Raw genomic sequence first — 24,715 nt, forward strand, 5'->3', positions numbered from 1 at the left:
GACTGAAGTTTATCACAGCACAATCATATGACTCGGGGCACCTGGGAAACTGACTGTCTAGCCCCATTTCAGATTCAAAATAAAATATAAAAAAATCTGTTTGCTCTTTTGAGAAATGGATTTCAGTGCAGAATTCTGCTGGAGCAGCACTATTAACTGATGCGTTTTGAAAAAGAAGTCATGGTTTCCTATGACAGTATCCCTTTTAATACTTTTCTAGTAGAATTAAGGTATAAAGATCCAATTCACAAAAAGATCCCTTGTCTAGAAAACGACAAGTCCCACACAAACCAGATAATAGATCCTAGACCTTTATTGGATGTTGAATAAATCTTTTTCTTGTCTTTTTTTATTACAGTTGTTGATATATTTTGCTTGTTATTTATGGGTCCCTCAAACCACAGTTTATATGAGAGTTTCCAGATTCCCCTGCTGTAACTGCCTAATCCCAGCATGAGGCAGTGATTTGCTTTGCTCTGACACCCAGCATGGTTGGTAGGGTTGCTGCAGTGGGACAAAACCATACGTTGAGGAGACACTCTCTTAAACCAAATATAACCTGTTTGTGAAAAAGAATCCACTTCATGTAAAAGGGCTTGGACGGAGTTGATAATGCCGCTAAGAACTTAATGCTAAGTCATTTCGAAACATTCCTTGCCTGAACCTGGCCGCATTATTTTAAGCTTTGCCAAAAGTTGACTGCATTTAAACAAAAACATTCACAAAAGATCACTGATAAGAGCAAGATTATGTTGGTGCCGTCACCATAATGCCAAATTTAGAACTAGTGATAGTTTTGGCCTTTCCTACCAGATATTCTACAAGCCAATTGTTATGGTTCAATGAGGAGTACATGGTTGTTAAAGGGGTGGTTTACCTTTAAAAGTTAACTTTTAGTATACAAGTCATATGAAAAAGTTTGGGAACCCCTCTTAATTCTTCAGAGTTTTGTTTATGATTGGCTGAGCTTTCAAAGTAGCAACTTCTTTTTCATATATAACTTGCCTTATGGAAACAGTAGTATTTCAGCAAATGTAACAGCCTCTAGACGCCTCCTATAGCCTTTGATGAGTGTCTGGATTCTGGATGTGGCTATTTTTGACCATTGGTCCATACAAAATCTCTCCAGTTCGGTTAAATTTGATGGCTGCCGAGCATGGACAGTCTGCTTCAAATCATCCCATAGATTTTCCATCATATTCAAGTCGGGGGACTCCAGAATATTGTACTTGTCCCTCTGCATAAATGTCTTTGTAGATTTCCAAGTGAGTTTAGGGTCATTGTCTTGTTGGAATATCCGACCCCTGCAGCGGAACTTCAACTTTGTGACTGATGCTTGAACATTATCCTGAAGAATTTGTTCATATTGGGTTGAATTCATCTGACCCTGGACTTTAACAAGGGCCCCAGTAGTCCCTGAACTAGCCACACAGCCCCTGAACTAGCCACACAGCTCCTGAACTAGCCACACAGCCCCTGAACTAGCCACACAGCCCCTGAACTAGCCACACAGCCCCACAGCATGATGGGACCTCCACCAAATGTGACAGTAGGTAGCAGGTGTTTTTCTTGGAATGCCGTGTTCTTCCACCATGCAAAGGGCTTTTCGTTATGACCAAATAACTTAATTTTTGAGTTGTTCCAAAATGACTGTGTCTTGTCTAAATGATCTTTTCCATACAACAAGCGAGTGTGTTTGTGTGAGTGCAGAAAGGGCTTCTCATCCCCCTGCCATACACATGTTTCTTGTGCAAATTGTGCTGAATTGTAGAACGATGTACAGATACACCTGCATTTGCAGCAAGATGTTCTTGCAGGTCTTTGGAGATGATGTTTGGGTTGTCTGTAACATTCTCACAATCCTCCGCATATGTCGCTCCTGTATTTTTCTTGGCCTGTCAGACCTGGGTTTTACAGCAACTGTGCCTGTGGCCTTCCATTTCCTCATTACATTCCTTACAGGTGAAACTGACAGTTTAAACCTCTGAGATGCTTTTTGTAGCCTTCCCCTAAACCATGATACTGAACAATCTTTGTTTTCTGATCTTTTGAGAGTTGCTTTGAGGATCCCATGCTGTCACTCTTCAGAGGAGAGTCAAACAGAAGCACAACTTGCAATTGGTCACCTTAAATAACTTTTCTCATGACTGGACACACCTGCCCATGAAGTTCAAGGCTTAACAAGCTAATCCAACCAATTTGGTGTTGTCAGTAATCAGTATTGAGCAGTTACATGCATTCAAATTAGCAAAATTACAAGGGTACCCAAATTTTTGCACAGCCAGTTTTTCACATTTGATTTAATTTCATACAACTGAATACTGCTTCACTAAAAATCTTTGTTCAGAAAACACCCCAGTACTCAGATGTTCCTGGGAAATGAAAGACATACCCCTGTTATCTTTTTTGCTGAGAGTGGAGTCAATTATTATGCAGGCTGAGAGGGGTTCCCAAACTTTTTCATATAACTTTAGTTATAGAATGGGTAATTCTAAACGACTTTTCCTTTGACCATCATTTTCTATCTTGTATAGTTTTAAAATGATTTGCCTTTTTCTTTTGCCTCTTTCTGGCACTGACCCCATCTAAAAACAAATGCTCTGTAAGGCTACAAATGTATTGTTCTTTCTACTTTTTATTACTTCTCTTTCTATTCAGGCCTCTCCTATTCATATTCCAGTCTCTTATTCAAATCAATGCATGGTTGCTAGGGGAATTTGGACCCTAGCAACCAGATGGTTGAAATTGCAAACTGGAGAGCTGACGAATAAAAAGCTAAATAACTAAAAAAACACAAATAATAAAAAATTAAAACTAATTGCAAATTGTCTCAGAATATCCCTCTCTACATCATACGAACAGTTAATTTAAAGGTGAACAACCCCTTTAAATAACTTTGGGTAACAATTATTAATGCATGACATCCGACATCAACCAAATTAGAGTGATTTCTGTTTGAATTATCCTGAAATAACTCACAGAATTAATTAACTGAAATAAAATAGGGCAACTAAACAAAGAACAGACTTTTTGTTATAAGTTGCAAGTAATGTTCCCTCTAAGGTGTGCGCTCGTGCATGCACACACAAATTTTGAGGCCAACACACACAGCAAATTATGGTAAACACAAAGAATTTTGTGTGAAAACACAAAATTTCTTATAAATTCTGACCTGAGCACACCGTTTTTAAAAAACTGCGCACACACGTTTTAAAATGTGCGCGTAAAAACTTATTTTTTTGTGCAGACAGCCGAGAAGAAATTAGAGGGAACATTGGTTGCAAGTAGTGATGGGCGAATAAGTTCGGCAGATTTTGTGGTAAATTTCCATGTTTTGCTGAAACTGTGGCTGCAATTCGTCTGCAAATATCCAATGTGTCCAAAAAAAATTGACGCGCATATAAAAATAGTTGCGTGTCAAAATTATTCAGACGCCATTGACTTTAATGCATTTGGACCAGATAGTATAAAAATTGCCACTCGCGACAAAATAATTTTGCAAATTTTTCGATTTTTACAGATTTGCCCATCCCTTGTTGCAAGTATTGTTCAGTGTGTCGTCCTATAAAACGTTCTTGTTCAATATAAAGGGTAAAGGACTGCCAGTGCCATATATTATAGGCTTTGTAGCTACCTTCCCATCTCAGCTTTAAGTAGATATTCAGAATTGTATGGATGGAGTAAACTTTGGTGCAGCAGGTACCAACTGAAAATGCAGTGTTGATCAAATTACATGGAGTGACTTGGGGAAACATGGGAAGCCAAATATTTAGGAAAGTAGGCTTCATCTGTATTACAACTGAAGGGGCCATGGTTGGATTATCACATACATATTACTCTACAATTCTTAAAATGCCCCACTTTTCCTGCCTACAAATGCTGCTCTTAAGGACACCTATTAAATGCAGGACCCTACCCAAGTCACCCTGAAGACACAAGCTGCCAGTATAAGGGCATCTCTGCAACATATTAACTTGGAAAGGTTTTTCATAGGGTTAAACACAAGACAAAAAATATTGCTTAATTAATAAACATGTCAGTATATTCCCCTTGTAAACAAGGAACGTCCTCACAAAACAAAACCTTTGTGGTTTGATAGAAGTGTTGTTGTTGAGGTGGGTAAGAAAAGATGTGCTTTTAATGCTTTCAAGTTAGCTGAGACTTTTATCAAGTATAGAAGGCCAATAAATCATGCAAAAAAGAAAATGGTATTGCAGCGAGGAGTAAAATGAATCCAAAATTATTTTAATTTTTTAAATTTGTAAATATTAAAAAAATGAAGCACGATGGAATGGGACCCTAAGGGAGTTATTTACTAAAATCACATTTTTTCCTCATATTTTAAATAAAAAAGCTCAACCAAACTCCCATCCATGATTTAAAATAACTCAAATTAATCGGATCTGGAAAAAACGTTATAAAACCAAGCAAAAACCTGAATTCTACGTTTTTTTCGGACTGTTTTTTAAAGTTTTTGCCTCTAATAGCCCGACCAGAAAAATTTGAGTTTTGGTTAATAACCCCCTGAAAGTCAGAAGTTGTCAGTCAGTTGGTCGATGAGAACAGGGTAAAAGCAGAGATTCTAAACTGTCGTTTTACATTGGTCTATACAACTGAAGAACCAGCCAATACAGGGTTCCTTGATAGTCCCAATTCTATTAATACAACTATTGATGCATGGGTCATGCAAGAGGAAATTCAAAACAGACTAGAACATGCAAAGTTAAACAAAGGTCTTAGCTCTGTTACTGCCAAACCTCTTCCAAACCTCTTTACTTAATATTTCAAGATTCATTGAGGTCTGGCATGGTGCCGAGAGACTAGTGTATTGCTATTGCGGTTCAAAACAGCATGGTTTTATGTGTAACAGATCTTGCCAGACTAATTTAAATGCTTTTTTATGAGAAGGTGAGCAGGGACTTTGATTCTGGGATGGCAGTGGATGTGATTTACTTGTACTTTGCTAAAGCATTTGATACAGTGCCACACAGAAGGTTACTGTTAAATGAAGGAATGTTGGCCTGGAACATAGTATTTGTACCTGGATAGAGAACTGGCTAAAAGATAGACTACAAAGAGTGGTGGTAAATGGAACATTTTCTAATTGGACCAGTGTTGTTAGTGGAGTACCGCAGGGCTCTGTACTAGGTCCCTTGCTTTTCAACTTGTTTATTAATGACCTGGAGGTGGCCATTGAAAGTACTGTTTCTATTTGTGCAGATGAGACTAAATTGTGCAGAACTATAGGTTCCATGCAGGATGCTGCCACTTTGCACAGTGATTTGTCTAAACTGGAAAACTGGGCAGCAAACTGGAAAATGAGGTTCAATGTTGATAAATGCAGGTTATGCACTTTGGCAAAAATAATATAAATGCAAGTTATACACTAAATGGCAGTGTGTTGGGAGTTTCCTTAAATGAGAAGGATCCCAATAAGAGGGGGTGGGATGATTTCTTGGACAAGCAGAATATCCAAGGCTATTGTGATACTAAAATATACAATTAGTATAGATATTGTTAAATATATAATTTATGTGAGTATCTGGAGGGGTTTGTGTGAGTGTATGTATGGACACTGGGTTTTATTTGAATGGGTTTAACTTGATGGACTTTGAACTTTTTTCAATCCAATTTAACTATATAACTATATCGCTATTTTATTTTGCGTGTAACTTAGGAGCCGACTTCTCCCTTTTCAGGAGGATACCTTGCGATATTTTTATACATTTTTTACTGTGACCTTGTAGGCTATTTATTTTAAAATAAGAGAATAATATAATCAGAAGAAGAAGGAGGATCCAAAGCTGTAAGCACATAAATAAGATTACTGTCCGTGCCTTACAATGCATGGGGTACAGGTTATTGCTGGAAAAGAAAGAAAGTCACTTGGGGAAGAATGAAGCTCAGTGTTAACATGGGAATTCCTGCCATGCCATAGAGGGTAGGGGAACAGGTGATTTCAATAAACCGCACTACACAATGTTGATACAGTTCAGCCACATTCCCAGAGCAACTTGTAGCACCCTAGTCAATTTTAGCACTTTTCATGTGCACATACCATTTATAGCAATGCATCACCCATAACATTCCTGCTCATATGATTATTTCTTATGTCCCTCTGACAAGTCAATGTTTAGCAGAGAGAGACATTTCAGCCATCATCAAATAGAATAGAAGCAGAACTGTGATACCAGAATAATCTACTCAACAACTAGTGCCCACAGTACACTTATCTATCACTTATCTATCACTTATCTATCACTTATCTATCACTTATCTATCACTTATCTATCACGTATCTATCACTTATCTATCACTTGGCTGCATGCTTACTGTCTAGGTGTGAAAGATGATTGAATGGTTCTTCTAAAGTCCTCCAGCATTGTCTGGTTGATTAGGGAAGTGTAAGTAAAAGATGTGATTATTTGTGAAACCTAGACCTTTCCAAAAGTGCAACGCCTGAAAACAATCCATTTATTACTCTCCTAATTCCTACAGGCTGTTACAAAGTGGTGTGGAATCTTGGCAATATTTATAAATATATCACTTAAAGCAGATATAGATTCTTCTAGATGAAATCAACCATTGATCCAATGTACTTTATTTGTATTACAGGATTTACAGCAGAATTTACAAGTGACCAAACCAAAACTCAGTCTGAGGCCACTGCCAGTATTTCAAGACACACTACTAAATCCAACACAACAGCAACAACTTTAATAGTAATAGATGAGTTGGCCATCAAAGAAAAGACAATAACAGTATTAGAGCCCACAAAGACATCCGTGTCATCAAATGAACCCACTGTAATTACTCCTGCCACAGAAGAGGTAACCAGAAATGTCTCCCCAACAGAAGCAACTTCAATGGCACAGGATGATACGCCAACTTCTGCAGCTGATGAAATGGGACCATATATATCAATGTCAAGTACAACAGTAATGGGAAAAACATCAGGAGAAACCTATACAATGGACATATCTGAGCATGCAGAGAAAGCAGATATTGCACCAGCAGAGACACCTGCTACAGGCACGCATATTACAGGAGTAATAAATACCCCTGAGGAAAATGAGGGTTCTGCTGGAGAGGAAATTTCACCTGAGACTTCCACTACACCATTCTCTAAAACTGTAGCACATAAAACATCTAACTTACCTAAAACTGAGCATACTACAGCTGATAGTACAGTGCCTGCAGAAATTGAGGGGTCAGCTGCTGAAGAAATATATTTTGAGACTCCTACTACAGAATTCTCTGCAACAGTGTCATCTAACACCCCAGAATTCACTACATCGGAGCATATTACAGAAGAAAGAACTGCTCCTGTAGAAACTGAGGGATCTGCTGCTGAAGAAATTCCATCAGCGTCTCCTCCTACATTGTCCTTTATCAGACAGTCACCTAACACACAACAATTTACTACAGTTGAGGGTACTACCAGACTAAGTACTGCACCTTCAGAAAATGAGGGGTCTACCACAGAAGAAATTCCATCAGAGTCTTCTACTACACTCTCCTTTATTACACAGTCACCTAACACACACGGATTTACTACAGCTGAGCATCATAGTGCTGTACCAAAAGAAACAGTATCTACTACAGCTAAGCTGACTATAGGAGTAAGTAGTTCACCTGAAGGAAATGAGGGGTTTGCCTCAGAAGAAATTCCATCTCAATCTCCATCTACAGCATCCTATATTAATGAGCATACTACCAGACTAAATACTGCACCTTCACAATATGAGGGGTCTGCTGCAGAGGAAATTCCATCTGATACTCTTACTACATCATCTTCTAAAACTTTACCAAATGAAAAGATACCAATTACTACAGTTGAACTTACTATAGGAGCAAGTAGTACATCTCAAGAAAATGAGTGGTCTACTGTAGAGAAGATTCCATCTTCAACTAAAGAACCCAATATTACTATATCAACTGAAACAACACAAGTTACTAGAGCTAAACATACTACAGCAGTACGTACTGCATCTTCTGAAACTGGGAGGTCTGCTGCAGAGGAATTTGCATTTGAGACTCCTACTTCATTATCCCTTATAATACAATCACCTAACATACAAGGACTTACTACAGCTGAGCATCATAGTGCTGTACCAAAAGAAACAGTATCTACTACAGCTAAGCTTACTATAGGAGTAAGTATTTCACTTGACGAAAATGAGGGGTCTGCTTCAGAGGAAATTCCATCTCAATCTCCATCTACAGCATCCTATATCAATGAGCATACTACCAGACTAAATACTGCACCTTCACAACATGAGGGGTCTGCTGCAGAGGAAATTCCATCTGATACTCTTACTACATCATCTTCTAAAATTTTACCAAATGAAAAAACACAATTTACTACAGTTGAACATACTATAGAAGCAAGTAGTACATCTCAAGAAAATGAATGGTCTACTGTAGAGAAGATTCCATCTTCAACTAAAGAACCCAATATTACTATATCAACTGAAACAACACAAGCTGAAACTGGGAGGTCTGCTGCAGAGGAATTTGCATTTGAGACTCCTACTTCATTATCCCTTATAATACAATCACCTAACATACAAGGATTTACTACAGCTGAGCATCACAGCGCTGTACCAAAAGAAACAGTATCTACTACAGCTAAGCTGACTATAGGAGTAAGTAGTTCACTTGAAGGAAATGAGGGGTCTGCTGCAGAAGAAATTCCATCTCAATCTCCATCTACAGCATCCTATATCAATGAGCATACTACCAGACTAAATACTGCACCTTCACAATATGAGGGGTCTGCTGCAGAGGAAATTCCATCTCAATCTACAGTATCCTATATTATTGTGCCAACTAAAATACCAGAAATTACTACAGCAGAGCATACTACAGGAGAAAGTACTACAGTTGCTGATAAAGAGTTGTCTACATCTACAGCATCCTTTGCATCTATTTCAATGAAGGCACCAGCATTAATTACAGTTGAGCATACTTCAGCAGTGCGCAGCACATCTCCTGAAACCGAGGGGTCTGCTGCACAGGAAATTCCATCTGTAACATTTACTATGGGGTCCTATACCAAACCGTCAACCTACATTACCAAATTTATTTCTACTGAGCATAGTACAGGAGTTGGCACTGCACCTGCTGAAATTGAAGGCTCTGCTACAGAAGAAATTCCATCTGTGTCTTCTACAACAGAGTTCTTTACAACCCTGACAACAATCACACAAGAATTTACTACATCTGAGAATACTACAGCAGTAAGTGCAGTAGCAGATGAAACAAGGTGGTCTGCTGCAGAGAAAGCTGAATCCGAAGCTCCAACTACAGCGTCCTCTTCGACTGTTTTATTTGATACAGAGACACCTACTATAGCATCCTCTAAGTCTGTTATAACAAAAACACCAGAATTGACTACAACAGAGCAAATTACAAAATTAAATACAGATGAAGCTGAGGGGTCTGGTATACTGGAAATGTCATCTGAGAGTCCTACTAGAGGATCTTCTACAGCTCATGTAAGTGAATTATCAGAATTTACTCCAACTGTACATACTACAGAAGCATCTGGTGCAGAGGAAATTCCATCTAACCTTCCCACCACAGTGTTTCCTACAACTGAAAAAGTAGACTTTACTATTGTTGAGTATAGTACAGCTGACAAAACTGAGCAGTCTGCTGCAGAGGAAATTTCATCAGAGACTTTTTCAATAGCAACCTTGAATCAAATGCTTGAATTAAATACAGCTGGACATACTATAGCAGTAAGGACTTCACCTACAGAAAGTGAAGGGTCTGCTGCAGAAGGAATTTCAACAGCAACTTCTTCAATAGCAACCTCTACAACTGAAGTAATGGACTTTAATAAAGTTGAGTATACTACAAAAGTATACACTGCACCTGCAGCAACTGAGGAGTTTACTGTAGAGGGTATTACTCTTGAAGCTACTACAACATTGTCCTATACATCATTGTCAACTAACACAGTAGAACATACTTCAGTCAAGAACATTAAAACAAGAAGCACTGCTTCTAATGAAACGGAGGGGTCTGGTGCAGAGGACATTTCTACTACAGTGTTGTCTACAACTATGTCAACTATAACACAAGACTTTACTACAGCTGAGCAAACTACAGCAGCAGTTACTGCACCTGCAGAAATGGACGAGTCTACCATAGAGGAAATTCTTCCAGAGGTTCCTACAACAAAATCCTCTGCATCACCTTCTAATAACACAGTAGAATTTAATACAGCTAAGCATACTGCAACAGTAGTCACTGCTTCTACCGAAACTATGGGTTATGCTGCTGAGGGAAATTCATCTGGATCTCCTACTCCAGTGTTTGCTACAACTGTATCAACAGAGACATTTGAATTTAATACAACTGGTCATACTACAGCTGTTATGATGTCTTCTACAGAAATTGAAGGGTCTGCTGCAGATGAAATTTCATCTGAGGCTTCTTCTATAGCTTTCTCTACACATGGATCAACTGAACCTACAGACTTTACTACAGCTGAACGTACTACAACAGCAAGTGCTGCATCTGCAGAAACTGGGAAGTCTACTATAAAGGAAATTCTATCAGCAGCTCCTGCAACATCCTCACAACCGTTGTTAACTAACATACTAGAACTTATTAAGGCTGAGCAGATCAAAGCATTAAGCATTGCTTCTACTGAAACTGAGGGGTCTGGTGAATCTGAGGCTCATTCTACAGTGTTCTCTACAACTACGCCAACTGAAACACAACACTTTACTAAATCTGAGTATACTACAACAGCGATGACTGCACCTGCTGACAATGAGGACTATGTTGCTGAGGAAAGTTCACCTGAACTCCCTACTTCAGAATCCTTTACAACTGAGACTTCTGAATTTACTACAGCTAACCATACACCAGCAGTAAGGACTGAACCTGCAGACATTGAGTCTGCTGCAGAGGAAATCACAACAACTTCTTTCGTATATTCTATAGAATTAACTGAAACACCAGATCCTACTACTGATAAACATGCTTCTGTATATAATACTGCATCCACAGAAACTGAGTTGTCTGCTGTAGAAGAACTTCCACCTGAGTCTCCTACTACATATCCCTTTACAACACTGTCAACCAACATGCCAGGAATTATTACAGCACAGACTTCAGCAATAAGTACTGCACTGGCAGAAACTGAGGGGTCTACTCTATTGTCCTCTACAGCATTTTCAACTAACATACCAGAATTTACTACAGCTGAGCATAATAGAGATGTAAGCATTGCAGATGCTCAGAAAGACTTGCCGGTTGCAGAGAAAACTTCTCCTACTACATATTCCTCTACAAAACTATCAACTTATAGACTAGATATTACTGAAAAAGAGCCTTCTAGAACGATACTTACTGTATCTACAGAAACAGAGGGGTCTGCTGCAGAGGACATTCTGTCTCAGTCTCCAACTACAGATTCCTCTACAAAACTGTTTACCAACACACTAGAATTTACTAAAGGAGAAGCTAAAACAGCAATGAATGCTTCACCTGCTGAAATTGAGGGGTCTGCTGAAGATCAAACACCACCAGAGGCTTTTACTCTATTGTCCTATGAAACACTGTCAACTAACATACCTGAATTTACTACCGCTGAGCATAATAGGGCAGTAAGTAGTGCAGCTGTTGAGAAAGACTGGTTGGTTACAGAGGAGATGTCATCTGAGGCTCCTACAACAGAACCCTCTACAACACTGTCAACTAGCACCCTGGAATTTACTACAACTAAGCACACTACAGCAGTAAGTACAGCTGCTTCTGAAACTGAGGGGTCTGGTGCAAAGGAAATTCCATCTGAGACTCCTACAACAGTATCCTCTATATCAACACTTGCTGAAAGTGAAGCGTTAACATTTATTCACTTATCAACTGGACACCTACATTTACTGCACCGAACACACCACAGTAAGCACTGCTCCTACTGACGCTGAGGTCTACTGCAGAATTCCTTCTGAATATGTTATCCTATTACATATCCTCTACGACTGTATCAAATAACCTCAACATTTACTACAGCTGTGAAATGAACCATAGTACTAACTGCTGAAACTGCAGAATCTGGGGTCTGCTAGAGAAACGTTTCAGTAGTATTCAGGGACATGTTATAACAGAACCTCATGTGGCAACGGACTCTCTCAGAGGAAATCAGAATGAGAGTTCTACTAACGGTTCTTTACTGCAACGGGGTCTATGCTGAAACAACACCTGCTGAAACTGTGATAGAGTCTGCAGAAAAGAATCACCCCAGTCTTTGACTACATACCTTTATAAATGTATCACTGAAATACCAGAATTTACTACAGCTGAACATACTACAGAAGTAAGTGCTGCATCTACAGAAACGACATGTCTGCTGATGAGGAAAGTCAATCTGAGATTCTATTACATGCTATACCACACTAGAAATACTGCAGATGAGCATACTACATCCATAAATACTGCACCAGCTGAGGAGAGGTTTGCTTCAGAGGAAATCTCATCTCCAACTCCTTCTACAGATCTTCTAAGAATAATAACTGAACACCAAAGGTTCCTACAGAAATAAGCCTGCTCTTACTGATGCTTGGCGTCTGCAGCAGAGAATTGACTCTGAGTCCATACTCCAGCATCTTCTACCACTGTACACTGAACACCAGAATACCACACCTGACACTTAACGTCAGGTAATGCACCTGCTGAACTGAGGCGGCTGCAGAGGAGTACCAGAGACGATATATCAGAACTTCTTATAGTGACAACGACCTGAAATTCCACTAAGAGTTCAACTGAAGATCCTACAATATTATAAGATTCAGAATTCTATACTGGATCCTACAGAGCAGAACACTGCTGCAGAGGAATTCCATCAGAGACTGCGCTACAACATTCTTACAATGGTAACCAATACCAAGTTAACTAAGAGACCTTACAGCAGTAGGTGCTACACCTGCTGAAATTGAGGGTCTGCTGAAGATCAAACACCACAGAGCTTACTCTATTGTCCTATGAAACACTGTCAACTAACATACTGAATTTACTACCGCTGGCATAATAGGGCAGTAAGTAGTACAGTGTTGAGAAGACTGGTTGGTTGCAGGGAGATGTCATCTGAGCTCCTACAACAAACCTCTACACACTGTCAACTAGCACCCTGGATTTACTACAACTAGCACACTACAGCAGTAGTACAGCTGCTTCTGAAACTGAGGGTCTGGTGCAAAGGAAATTCCATCTGAGACTCCTACAACAGTATCCTCTATATCACACTTGCTGAAAGTGAGCGTTAACATTTATTCTACTGTATCAACTGGACCTATTTACTCAGCAACACACCACGTAAGCATGCCCTACTGACGCTGAGGTCTACTGCAGAAATTCCTTCTGATATGTTACTCTATTACATCATCCTCTACGACTGTATCAAATAAAACCTCAACATTTACTACAGCTGTGAACATAACCAGTAGTACTACACCTGCGAAACTGCAGATTGGGTCTGCTCAGAGATTAGTAGTATTCAGGACATGGTTATAACAGAACCTTCTTTGTGCACGGACCTCTCTTCAGGAATTCAGAATGAGGTTCTACTACACGTTTATACTGCAACTGAGGGTCTATGGCTGAAAACATTTCCACCTGCTGGAAACGGGGTTAAAAATACTGAGGGGTTCTGCAGAAAATGAATTCTACCCAGTCTTGACTACATCATCCTTTATAAATTATCAACTGAATACCAGAATTTACTACAGTGAACATATACAGAAGTAAGTGCTGCATCTACAGAACGACATGGTCTGCTGATGAGGAAAGTCAATCTGAGACTTCTATACATTGCTAATACCACACTAGAAGTACTGCAGATGAGCATACTACATCATAAATACTGCACCAGCTGAGAGAGAGGGGTTTGCTTCAGAGAATCTCATCCCACTCTTCTACAGCATCTTCCTTAAGAATAATAACTGAAACACAAAGGTTCTACAGAATAAGTCCTGCTCTTACTGATGCGGGCGTCTGCAGCAGAGAATTGACTCTGAGTCCATACTCCAGCATCTTCTACCACTGTATCAACGAACACCAGAATATACCACCTGAACACTAAGTAGTAATGCACCTGCTGAACTGAGGGTCGCTGCAGAGGAAGTACCCAGAGACATGATTATATCAGAACTTCTTATAGTGACAACTGACCTGACAATTCCACCTAAGAGTTCAACTGAAGCATCTTCTACAACTATTATAACTGGATTTCCAGAATTTTCTATAGCTGAGAATCCTACAGTAGCAGATACTACACCTGCTGCAGAGGAAATTCCATCAGAGACTGCTGCTACAACATTCTTTACAATGGTAACAACCAAAATACCAGAGTTAACTACAGATGACCCTACTACAGCAGTAGGTGCTACACCTGCTGAAATTGAGGGGTCTGCTGAAGATCAAACACCACCAGAGGCTTTTACTCTATTGTCCTATGAAACACTGTCAACTAACATACCTGAATTTACTACCGCTGAGCATAATAGGGCAGTAAGTAGTGCAGTTGTTGAGAAAGACTGGTTGGTTGCAGAGGAGATGTCATCTGAGGCTCCTACAACAAAACCCTCTACAACACTGTCAACTAGCACCCTGGAATTTACTACAACCAAGCACACTACAGCAGTAAGTACAACTACTTCTGAAACTGAGGGGTCTGGTGCAAAGGAAATTCCATCTGAGACTCCTACAACAGTATCCTCTATATCAACACTTGCTGAAAGTGAAGCGTTAACATTTTATTCTACTGTATCAACTGGGACACCTACATTTACTACAGCTGAACACACCACAGTAAGCACTGCTCCTACTGACGCTGAGGGGTCTACTGCAGAAATTCCTTCTGAATATGTTACTCCTATTACATCATCCTCTACGACTGTATCAAATAAAACCTCAACATTTACTACAGCTGTGAACATGAAACCAGTAAGTACTACACCTGCTGAAACTGCAGAATCTGGGGGGTCTGCTGCAGAAGACATTTCAGTAGTATTCAGGGACATGGTTATAACAGAACCTTCTATTGTGGCAACGGACCTCTCTTCAGAGGAAATTCAGAATGAGAGTTCTACTACACGGTTCTTTACTGCAACTGCAACTGAGGGGTCTATGGCTGAAAAAATTCCATCTGAGCCTTTAACTCCTACTACAGCATCCTCTCTACCATCCTCTACCACTGTATTAACTAAAATTGCAATATTTACTACAGGTGGGCAAACTACAATAGTGACAAATACACCTGCTGAAACTGTTGATACTGAGGGTTCTGCAGAAAATGAAATTCTACCCCAGTCTTTGACTACATCATCGTTTATAAATGTATCAACTGAAATACCAGAATTTACTACAGCTGAACATACTACAGAAGTAAGTACTGCATCTACAGAAACTGCATGGTCTGCTGATGAGGAAAGTCAATCTGAGACTTCTATTACATTGCTAACTACCACACTAGAATTTACTGCAGATGAGCATACTACATCCATAAATACTGCACCAGCTGAGAGAGAGGGGTTTGCTTCAGAGGAAATCTCATCTCCAACTCCTTCTACAGCATCTTCCTTAAAAATAATAACTGAAACACCAAAGGTTCCTACAGAAATAAGTCCTGCTCTTACTGATGCTTGGGCGTCTGCAGCAGAGGAAATTGAGTCTGAGTCTCTTACTCCAGCATCTTCTACCACTGTATCAACTGAAACACCAGAATATACCACACCTGAACACTTAACGTCAGGTAATGCACCTGCTGAAACTGAGGGGTTGGCTGTAGAGGAAGTATCCAGAGACATGATTATATCAGAACTTCTTATAGTGACAACTGCCCTGAAAATTCCACCTAAGAGTTCAACTGAAGCATCTTCTACAACTATTATAACTGGATTTCCAGAATTTTCTATAGCTGAGAATCCTACAGTAGCAGATACTACACCTGCTGCAGAGGAAATTCCATCAGAGACTGCTGCTACAACATTCTTTACAATGTTAACAACCAAAATACCAGAGTTAACTACAGCTGACCCTACTACAGCAGTAGGTGCTACACCTGCTGAAATTGAGGGGTCTGCTTCAGATGATATGATTATATCAGAAGCTCCTCAGATACCCTCTGAGGCACCTACATCAGCCTTTAATAGGAAACCTACTCAACCAGTAATTACAAAATCAGCATCTGAATCAACCCTGCTGGAGACAACTGAGCTTTCTTTGTTAGAAGATACTCCAGCTGATACAACAGAGCTATTTCAGTCAGAGTCAGCTACCAGAGAACCAACAGATGCAATGTCAACAAGATCTGCTGCAGTAGAAACAACTGAAACTCATACTCTAACTGCTGAAGCTGAACATTTTATCACAACACCAGTCATAGCAACCAGTTTTTCAGGACTTTCAGAAATAGAAAAATTTGAGTCAGTAACAACTGATATAACAGATATTAGCTTTTTTACTGAAACACCTAATGCAATTTCTTTTAGCACAACTCAGGGGCAATATCCCTCAAATGACATAACTGAACCCCCAAGACTATCAAACAGTGTCTCAGCATCAGAATTAGTGGACTCAGCGAAAACAAGTCTGCCTATTATGGCAGCAACTGTTGAAATATGGTCTTCCAATGCAAACCCAGCTACAATTTTAAGAACTTCTTCCTCTAAAGTTACTGAAGGTGAAACAAGTGAAGACACTTCTGCATCACCAGCAATAAAAACAGAATCTGTAAAACCAACCGTAGAACCAACTACAATGACAACAGCTGAGATTACATCAGAACCTACTGACCTACTAACGGTCGAAAATATGCCCCCAACTCCAGTACCTGCTTCAGTAGCACCAGTCTCTGAACAAGAATCACAAACAGACAGTCATCTTAAAACATTATCTTCTTCAACTGCTAAAGCTAAGATTTTTTCTACAGAGTCGCCATTATTAATATCAACTGATGTGGTCAAAACTGATGCTCCTACTGAAAGAAAATCATCTTCTCTGTCTTTAGCTTCAGCGATATCCACATATGTCTTAACTTCAGAACCAAATGCAGTAGAGACAACTTACCTTACTTCAGAACCAACAGTTACAGCAGCTCAATTTGACCACTCCACTACTCTGTCTTCAGCGAGAGTTACAGATACAGATCTTATTTTACTAGAAACACCTAAAATCCCTATGGCAGAAGCTAATTCAGCTGTTTACACCGAGCCTGAAACATCTACAATAGTATTACTTGATGACTCTACACTAAAACCTAATGCTGTTTCAACAATATCAACATCCGCATCTACTACAATAGAAAACTCTGATCACAATTTGTTAGAAAATGAAGAGGCTACTGACGTTTCTAATATAACAGCATCAACAGTAGTAATAACTAATGTACAAGAACATCTAGATACCACCACATCAGAACAGAATGAAGTAAAGATAACTGACACAGAAACACATACAAAGCACTTCACAGATTACTCTTCATCAGAATTCTCTGTAAGTGAGTCATCTGCTGCCTCTTTAGAGGTTACTGCTGAGGAACCAATTGCTGCCTTTACATTAGAATTGACTACAGTGGACTCAACTGAATCCTCTAATATAACTCCAACTCCGACAGTCTCAGGACATATGATAGCAGAAGAAAGTGAACTAACTCCAGCAGCACTAATGGTTGACACTAAGCATTTTACTGAAACAACAGTCGTATCAACTTATGCCTCAACATCCGATATTACACTTACTTCAACAACTACTAAAGCAACTGGCCCAAACACAATCAATGTCACTGATTTTCCATTCACAACTACTTCATTGCAAGTCACTGAGATCGTGTTGGAACAAACTAATGCTGCACATGACTCAACATTAAAACCAGATACAACTGAACCATCTGAACTGACCTCAGTATCAAAAACTGCAACTTCATATGCTGACCTTCCCTCAACCAAATCAACCAATATAGAATTCACAGAGTCAACATTGGGAAATGCTATGGTGGAAACAGGTAAATTCACTATAGAATCTACAGCCACTAAATTTATAAGGGAGTTAAACTCAACACCTCCTGCAATGGAGTTAACTAAAGTCAATACAGTAGTGGAAAGTTCTGCAACTAATAATTCCTCCGTTGAACTGATTACTATGGAATTACCGAACAACTCAAGTATGAAACCAGCTACAGTGGAAATAAGTACATTCACTGAAGACGTATTGAATGCTGAAACTGAGCAGTTTGCTACAGCAGCAGGAACCACAGAGGAACCTTCTATAATGAGTTCTGCAGAGGACCATATGGTATCATTTTCTACAGCTTCTCAAACTGAGCTCACAAATACATTAGATTTAAAATTTTCATCCGAATCAACCTTTGAATTAAACAGTCGCCCATCTTTAGAAACTGCTTCAGTGATAACAGATGAAACAGCTGATACCCAAACTAAGTTAACCAGTTATTCAGTCTCTGAACTATCCGCAGAAGACACATCTGAATTCCCTACAGAAGCAACTGCAGAAACCAAACATTTTCCTTTAACACAAACTACAATAATATTGCTACAAGGAACAAAAGAACATACAATGAAGAAAACAGAAGAACTGTCTACAGCAGCTGTGCTTTTGACAACAGAACTAAAAGATTATACAGAAGTTTATTCTTCAGAGAATGCAACAGACAAAACAACGGAACATATTTCAATTACAAATACTGAAGTGGGTGCTATAACTGAAACCATCACAGTATTGAAAGATGCCTCACCATTCCACCATACTGTAAAAGAAACATCAGAGCTTTTAGTAAAACCAAGCTATAAAGCTACTTCAGCAGTAGACTCAATTGAGCTCACAATGGCAGAAGTCACTTCAACGGCTGAATCTGAGCTTTTTACTGTACCAATGAATACAGTAGCATCAGTCAATGAATCTCCAGCTGAACTTTCTACACTGGAAGACACTGATAATTCTTTGGTTGAAATAAATACAAAAGATCAACCAACACCTAAAACAGCAGTGAGTGTAACAGAAAACCCATCCAAATCTTTTACTGAAGAATCTTCCTCAACAGCTGAACTGTCATCAACAGCTAATGAAACCAAATTCTCCACTTATATGTCTTTAGCAGAAAATACAACGGAGACAACAACTATTTTGGAAGCAAATGATGCAGCTGCTACAAGTGAGTCTTCTACCATAAACACTACTACAATATTATCAACTAGTACCTCAGCATCAGAATTTACTGAAGCTGCAACAGCTGAGGATATTTTGGAAGGAACTAATGAAGCTACTACAAATAAATCTTCTGCCATAACCCCAACTACAATATTACCAACTAGTACCTCAGCATCAGAACTTACTGAAGGTGAAACAGCTGAAAGTATTTTGAAAGCAACTGATGCAGCTTCTACAAATGAGTCTTCGACCATGAACCAAACTACAATGTTATCAAGTAGAACCTCAGCAGCAGAGGGTATTTTGGAAGGAACTAATGAAGCTACTACAAATAAATCTTCTGCCATAAGCTCAACTAAAATATTATCAAGTAGAGCCACAGCATCCAAACCTACTGAAAGTGAAACAGCTGAGGGTATTTTGAAAGCAACTTATGCAGCTGCTACAAATGTGTCTTCTACCATAAACCTAACTACAATATTATCAACTAGAACCTCAGCATCAGAACTTACTGAAGGTGAAACAGCTGAGAGTATTTTGGAAGCAACTTATGCAGGTGCTACAAATGAGTCTTCTACCATAAACCCAACTACAATATTATCAACTAGAACCTCAGCATCAGAACTTACTGAAGGTGCAACAGCTGAGGGTATTTTGGAAGCAACTGATGAAGCTGCTACAAATGAGTCTTCTACCATAAACCCAACTCCAATATTATCAACTAGAACCTCAGCATTAGAACCTACTGAAGGGGCAACAGCTGAGGGTAGTTTGAAAACAACGTATGCAGCTGCTACAAATGAGTCTTCTACCATAAACCCAACTACAATATTATCCAGTAAGTCCTTAGCATCTGAACCTACTGAAAGTGAAACAGCTGAGGGTATATTAAAAGCAACTGATGCAGCTGCTTCAAATAAGTCTTCTACCATAAACCCAACTCCAATATTAGCAATTGGAACCTCAGCATCAGAACTTACTGAAGGTGGAACAGCTGATTATATTTTGAAAGCAACTGATGCACCTTCTACAAATGAGTCTTCTACCATAAACCCAACTACAATATCATCAACTAGAACCTCAGCATCCAAACCTACTGAAGGTGAAACAGCTGAAGGTATTTTGAAAGCAACTTATGCAGCTGCTACAAATGTGTCTTCTACCATAAACCTAACTACAATATTATCAACTAGAGCCTCAGCATCAGAACTTACTGAAGGTGAAACAGCTGAGAGTATTTTGGAAGCAACTTATGCAGCTGCTACAAATGAGTCTTCTACCATAAACCCAACTCCAATATTATCAACTAGAACCTCAGCATTAGAACCTACTGAAGGTGAAACAGCTTTGGGTATTTTGAAAGCAACTGATGCACCTACTACAAATGAGTCTTCAACCATAAACCCACCTACAATATTATCAACTAGAACCTCAGCATCAGAACCTACTGAAGGTGCAACAGCTGAGGGTATTTTGGAAGCAACTGATGCAGCTGCTACAAATGAGTCTTCTACCATAAACCCAACTCCAATATTATCAACTAGAACCTCAGCATTAGAACCTAATGAAGGTGAAACAGCTGTGGGTATTTCGAAAGCAACTGATGCACCTACTACAAATGAGTCTTCTACCATAAACCCAACTACAATATTATCAACTAGAACCTCAGCATCAGAACTTACTGAAGGTGCAACAGCTGATGATATTTTGAAAGCAACTAATGCAGCTGCTACAAATGAGTCTTCTACCATAAACCCAACTACAATATTATCCAGTAGATCCTTAGCATCTGAACCTACTGAAAGTGAAACAGCTGAGGGTATATTGAAAGCAACTGATGCACCTACTACAAATGAGTTATCTTCTATAAACCCAACTACAATATTATCAACTAGAACCTCAGCATCAGAACTTACTAAAGGTGCAACAGCTGAGGGTAGTTTGAAAACAACTTATGCAGCTGCTACAAATGAGTCTTCTACCGCAGACCCAACTCCAATATCATCAACTGGAACCTCAGCATCAGAACTTACTGAAGGTGCAACAGCTGATGATATTTTGAAAGCAACTAATGCAGCTGCTACAAATGAGTCTTCTACCATAAACCCAACTACAATATTATCCAGTAGATCCTTAGCATCTGAACCTACTGAAAGTGAAACAGCTGAGGGTATATTGAAAGCAACTGATGCACCTACTACAAATGAGTTATCTTCTATAAACCCAACTACAATATTATCAACTAGAACCTCAGCATCAGAACTTACTAAAGGTGCAACAGCTGAGGGTAGTTTGAAAACAACTTATGCAGCTGCTACAAATGAGTCTTCTACCGCAGACCCAACTCCAATATCATCAACTGGAACCTCAGCATCAGAACCTACTGAAGGTGAAACAGCTGAGGGTATTTTGAAAGCAACTGATGCAGCTGCTACAAATGATTATTCTACCATAAACCCAACTACAATATTATCAACTACAACCTCTGCATCTGAACCAACTGATGCTACTGGTAAACATGTGTCTACTACCATAAACCCAACAACAATAGTCTCAACTGACTCCTCAACCTCAGAATCCTCTGAATTGGAAATAACTGAGGGTATTTTGGAAACAACTCATGCAACTGCTAAAAATGAAGTCTCTACTATATCTTCAACTACTTTAATATCAGCGGAATCCTTAACAACAGGGACTAATGCAGTGGAAATAACTAAGCCTGGTGTGGAAGGAACTGATGCAACTAAAGAAAATGAAACTTTTACCATATCCCCACATTCAATAACATCAGCTGATTCCACATCATCAGAACCTACTGTAGAGGAAACGACTACGTTCATTTTGAATGCAACTAATACAACCACTGGAAATAAATCTTTTACCATTTCTGCACATAGCAGGGTATCAGCTGACTTCACAACATCAGAACATTCTGAAGTGAAAACAATTCCTTTAATTTTGGAAGCAACTGATGCAGCTTTTAAAAATGACTCTTCTACCATAAGTCCAACAACTATAGTATCAACTGGTCCTGCAACATCAGAACCTACTGAGATTAAAACAACTGAGGGCATTTTGGAAGAAACTAATACAACTGCTAAAAATGAGGCTTATAATATAACTTCAGTATCAGGTGAAGCATCAGTTACCGAATCAAATATAATGGAAACAACCCAGCTTATTGTGGAAATAACTAATGTAACTGCTGAATATGAGACGTTGACCATATCCCCACATACAATAGTATCAGCTGATTTCACAATATCAGACAATTCTCAAGTAAAAACCTCTCAGACTGTATTGGAAGCGACTGGTGCAACTGCTAAAAAGGAATCTTCTACCATGAGCCCATCAAGAATAGAATCAACTGGTTCCACAATATCAACATCTAATGAGTTGGAAGCACCTGAAGGTATTTTGGAAATAACTGATGTCACTTCTAAAAATATATTTTCTACTATATCTTCATCTCTTACAGTATCAACTGAAACTTCAACAACAGAGACTAATGCAATGGCAACTGATACCATATCCCTGCATACAATAACACCCGCTCATTCTACAACTTCAGAACCCACTGAAGTAGAAATGACTGAGAGTAAAACAACTGCTAAAAATGAGGTTTCTACTATATATTCAACTGTTTCAGTACCAGGTGCAGTGTCAACAATAGAAACGAATGCAGTAGAAACAACACAGTTCTTTATGGAAGAAACTGGTACAGCTACTGAAAAAGATACTTTGAAGACATCCCCACAAATAATAGTATCAGCTGATTCCACATCACCAGAACATTCTGAAATGACTAATGAATCTTCTACCATAAACTCAATGAAAATAGTATCATCTGGTTCCTCAGCGTCAGAACCTACTGCGTTGGAAACAGCTCAGGGTATTTTGGAAACAACTAATGCAACTGCTGAAAACAAGTTTTCTACTAAGTCTCTAACTACTACAATATCAGGTAAAGTCTCAACTACAGAAACTAATGCAGTGGAAACAACTATTCTGGAAGCAACAGATACAACTATGAAAAATGGTTCATATATAACACTACCAGCACAAGTACCTACTGTGGAAGCAACAGAGCTTATTTTGGAAGCAAGTGATGCAAATGCTGACAATGAATCTTTTAACATATCCCCAACAACAATAGTATCAGCTAATCCTAAAACATCAGAAACGACTGAAGTGGAAACAAGTGATGTGACTGCTGGGAATCTTTCTTTTACAGCATCCTCAACTATAATAGTTTCTGGTGATTCCTTAACATCAGAATCTAATGCAAGGAATACCACGGTAGTAACTGATGCAGTTGCCCAAACTGAGTATCCTACCATAACCCCAGCAGCATCAACTGCTTTCTCAGCACTAGAACCTAGTGCAGAAGAAACAACTCAACTTATTTTGGAAGGAACTGATGCAACTTCTGAAAATTCTTCTTCTTCTTTTACATTACCTTCAACCAAAATAGTATCTGCGGATTCCTCAACATCAAAACCTACTGAAGTAGAAACAACTAAGCTTAATTTCAAAAGAACTGATGGAACTGCTGAACATGAGTATTCATCTACATCTCCAAATATAATAGTATCAGTTGATTCCTCAGAAACTGTTTCAGTGGGTAGAACAAATGCACATGTTGAAAACGGTTCTTCTATCAAATCTGTAACCACTATAGCATCAACTGATCACTCAGAATCAGAAATCACTGCAACTGAAGTCTCAGCAAATCAAATGAATGCAGTGGAAGGATCTGATACAACAGTATCAGCTCATTATTCAACACCAGAAATGACTGAAGTGGATACAAGTAAGCTTGCTTTGGAAGTAACTGATGCAACTGTTGATAATGAACTTTCTACTGTATTTCCTACTACAATAGTATTAACTAAAGCCTCAACATTGGAAACTAAAGTAGTGGAAAGAACTGACCTTACTTTAAACAGCACTGGTGCAACTACTGAAAATGATTCTTCTTCCATACCCCTAACTACACTAATATCAACTGATTCTACAACAGCGGAACCTACTACAGTGGAAAAAGTTAATGAAGCCGCTCAAAATCATTATTCACCCATAACACCAGCTGCTATAGAATCAACTGATTATGCAACATCAGAACCTACAACAGTGTATGTGTCTATGAAGCCAACTACAGCAGAAACAACTACTATGGCAATATCTGAGCCTTTACCTACAACTCTATCCTCGACAAATAAGGCCTCTACATCAGAACTTACTAAACTGATTCCAACAAAATCTACTACTTTAACAACAACATTAATACCAGCAAATGCCATTTCAGTGGAACGTGCTGCTGTGGCAACAACTGAAGGTAGAAGCATGACAACAGGGTCAACTAATGAAACTTTAACAAAACTCACTGGATTGCTCACAAAGAAACCTTTTACAGAAGCATCTTCTGTAGTATCAAATAACGTTTCTACAACAGAGGTCACTACAGCATCAAATGAGTCATTTACTCCATCGACAACTACATCAGTATCAACTACTGCCATTCAACCTACTT

The sequence above is a fragment of the Xenopus laevis genome, chromosome 6L (genome assembly GCF_017654675.1).
Source record: "Xenopus laevis strain J_2021 chromosome 6L, Xenopus_laevis_v10.1, whole genome shotgun sequence".
NCBI lineage: Eukaryota > Metazoa > Chordata > Amphibia > Anura > Pipidae > Xenopus > Xenopus laevis.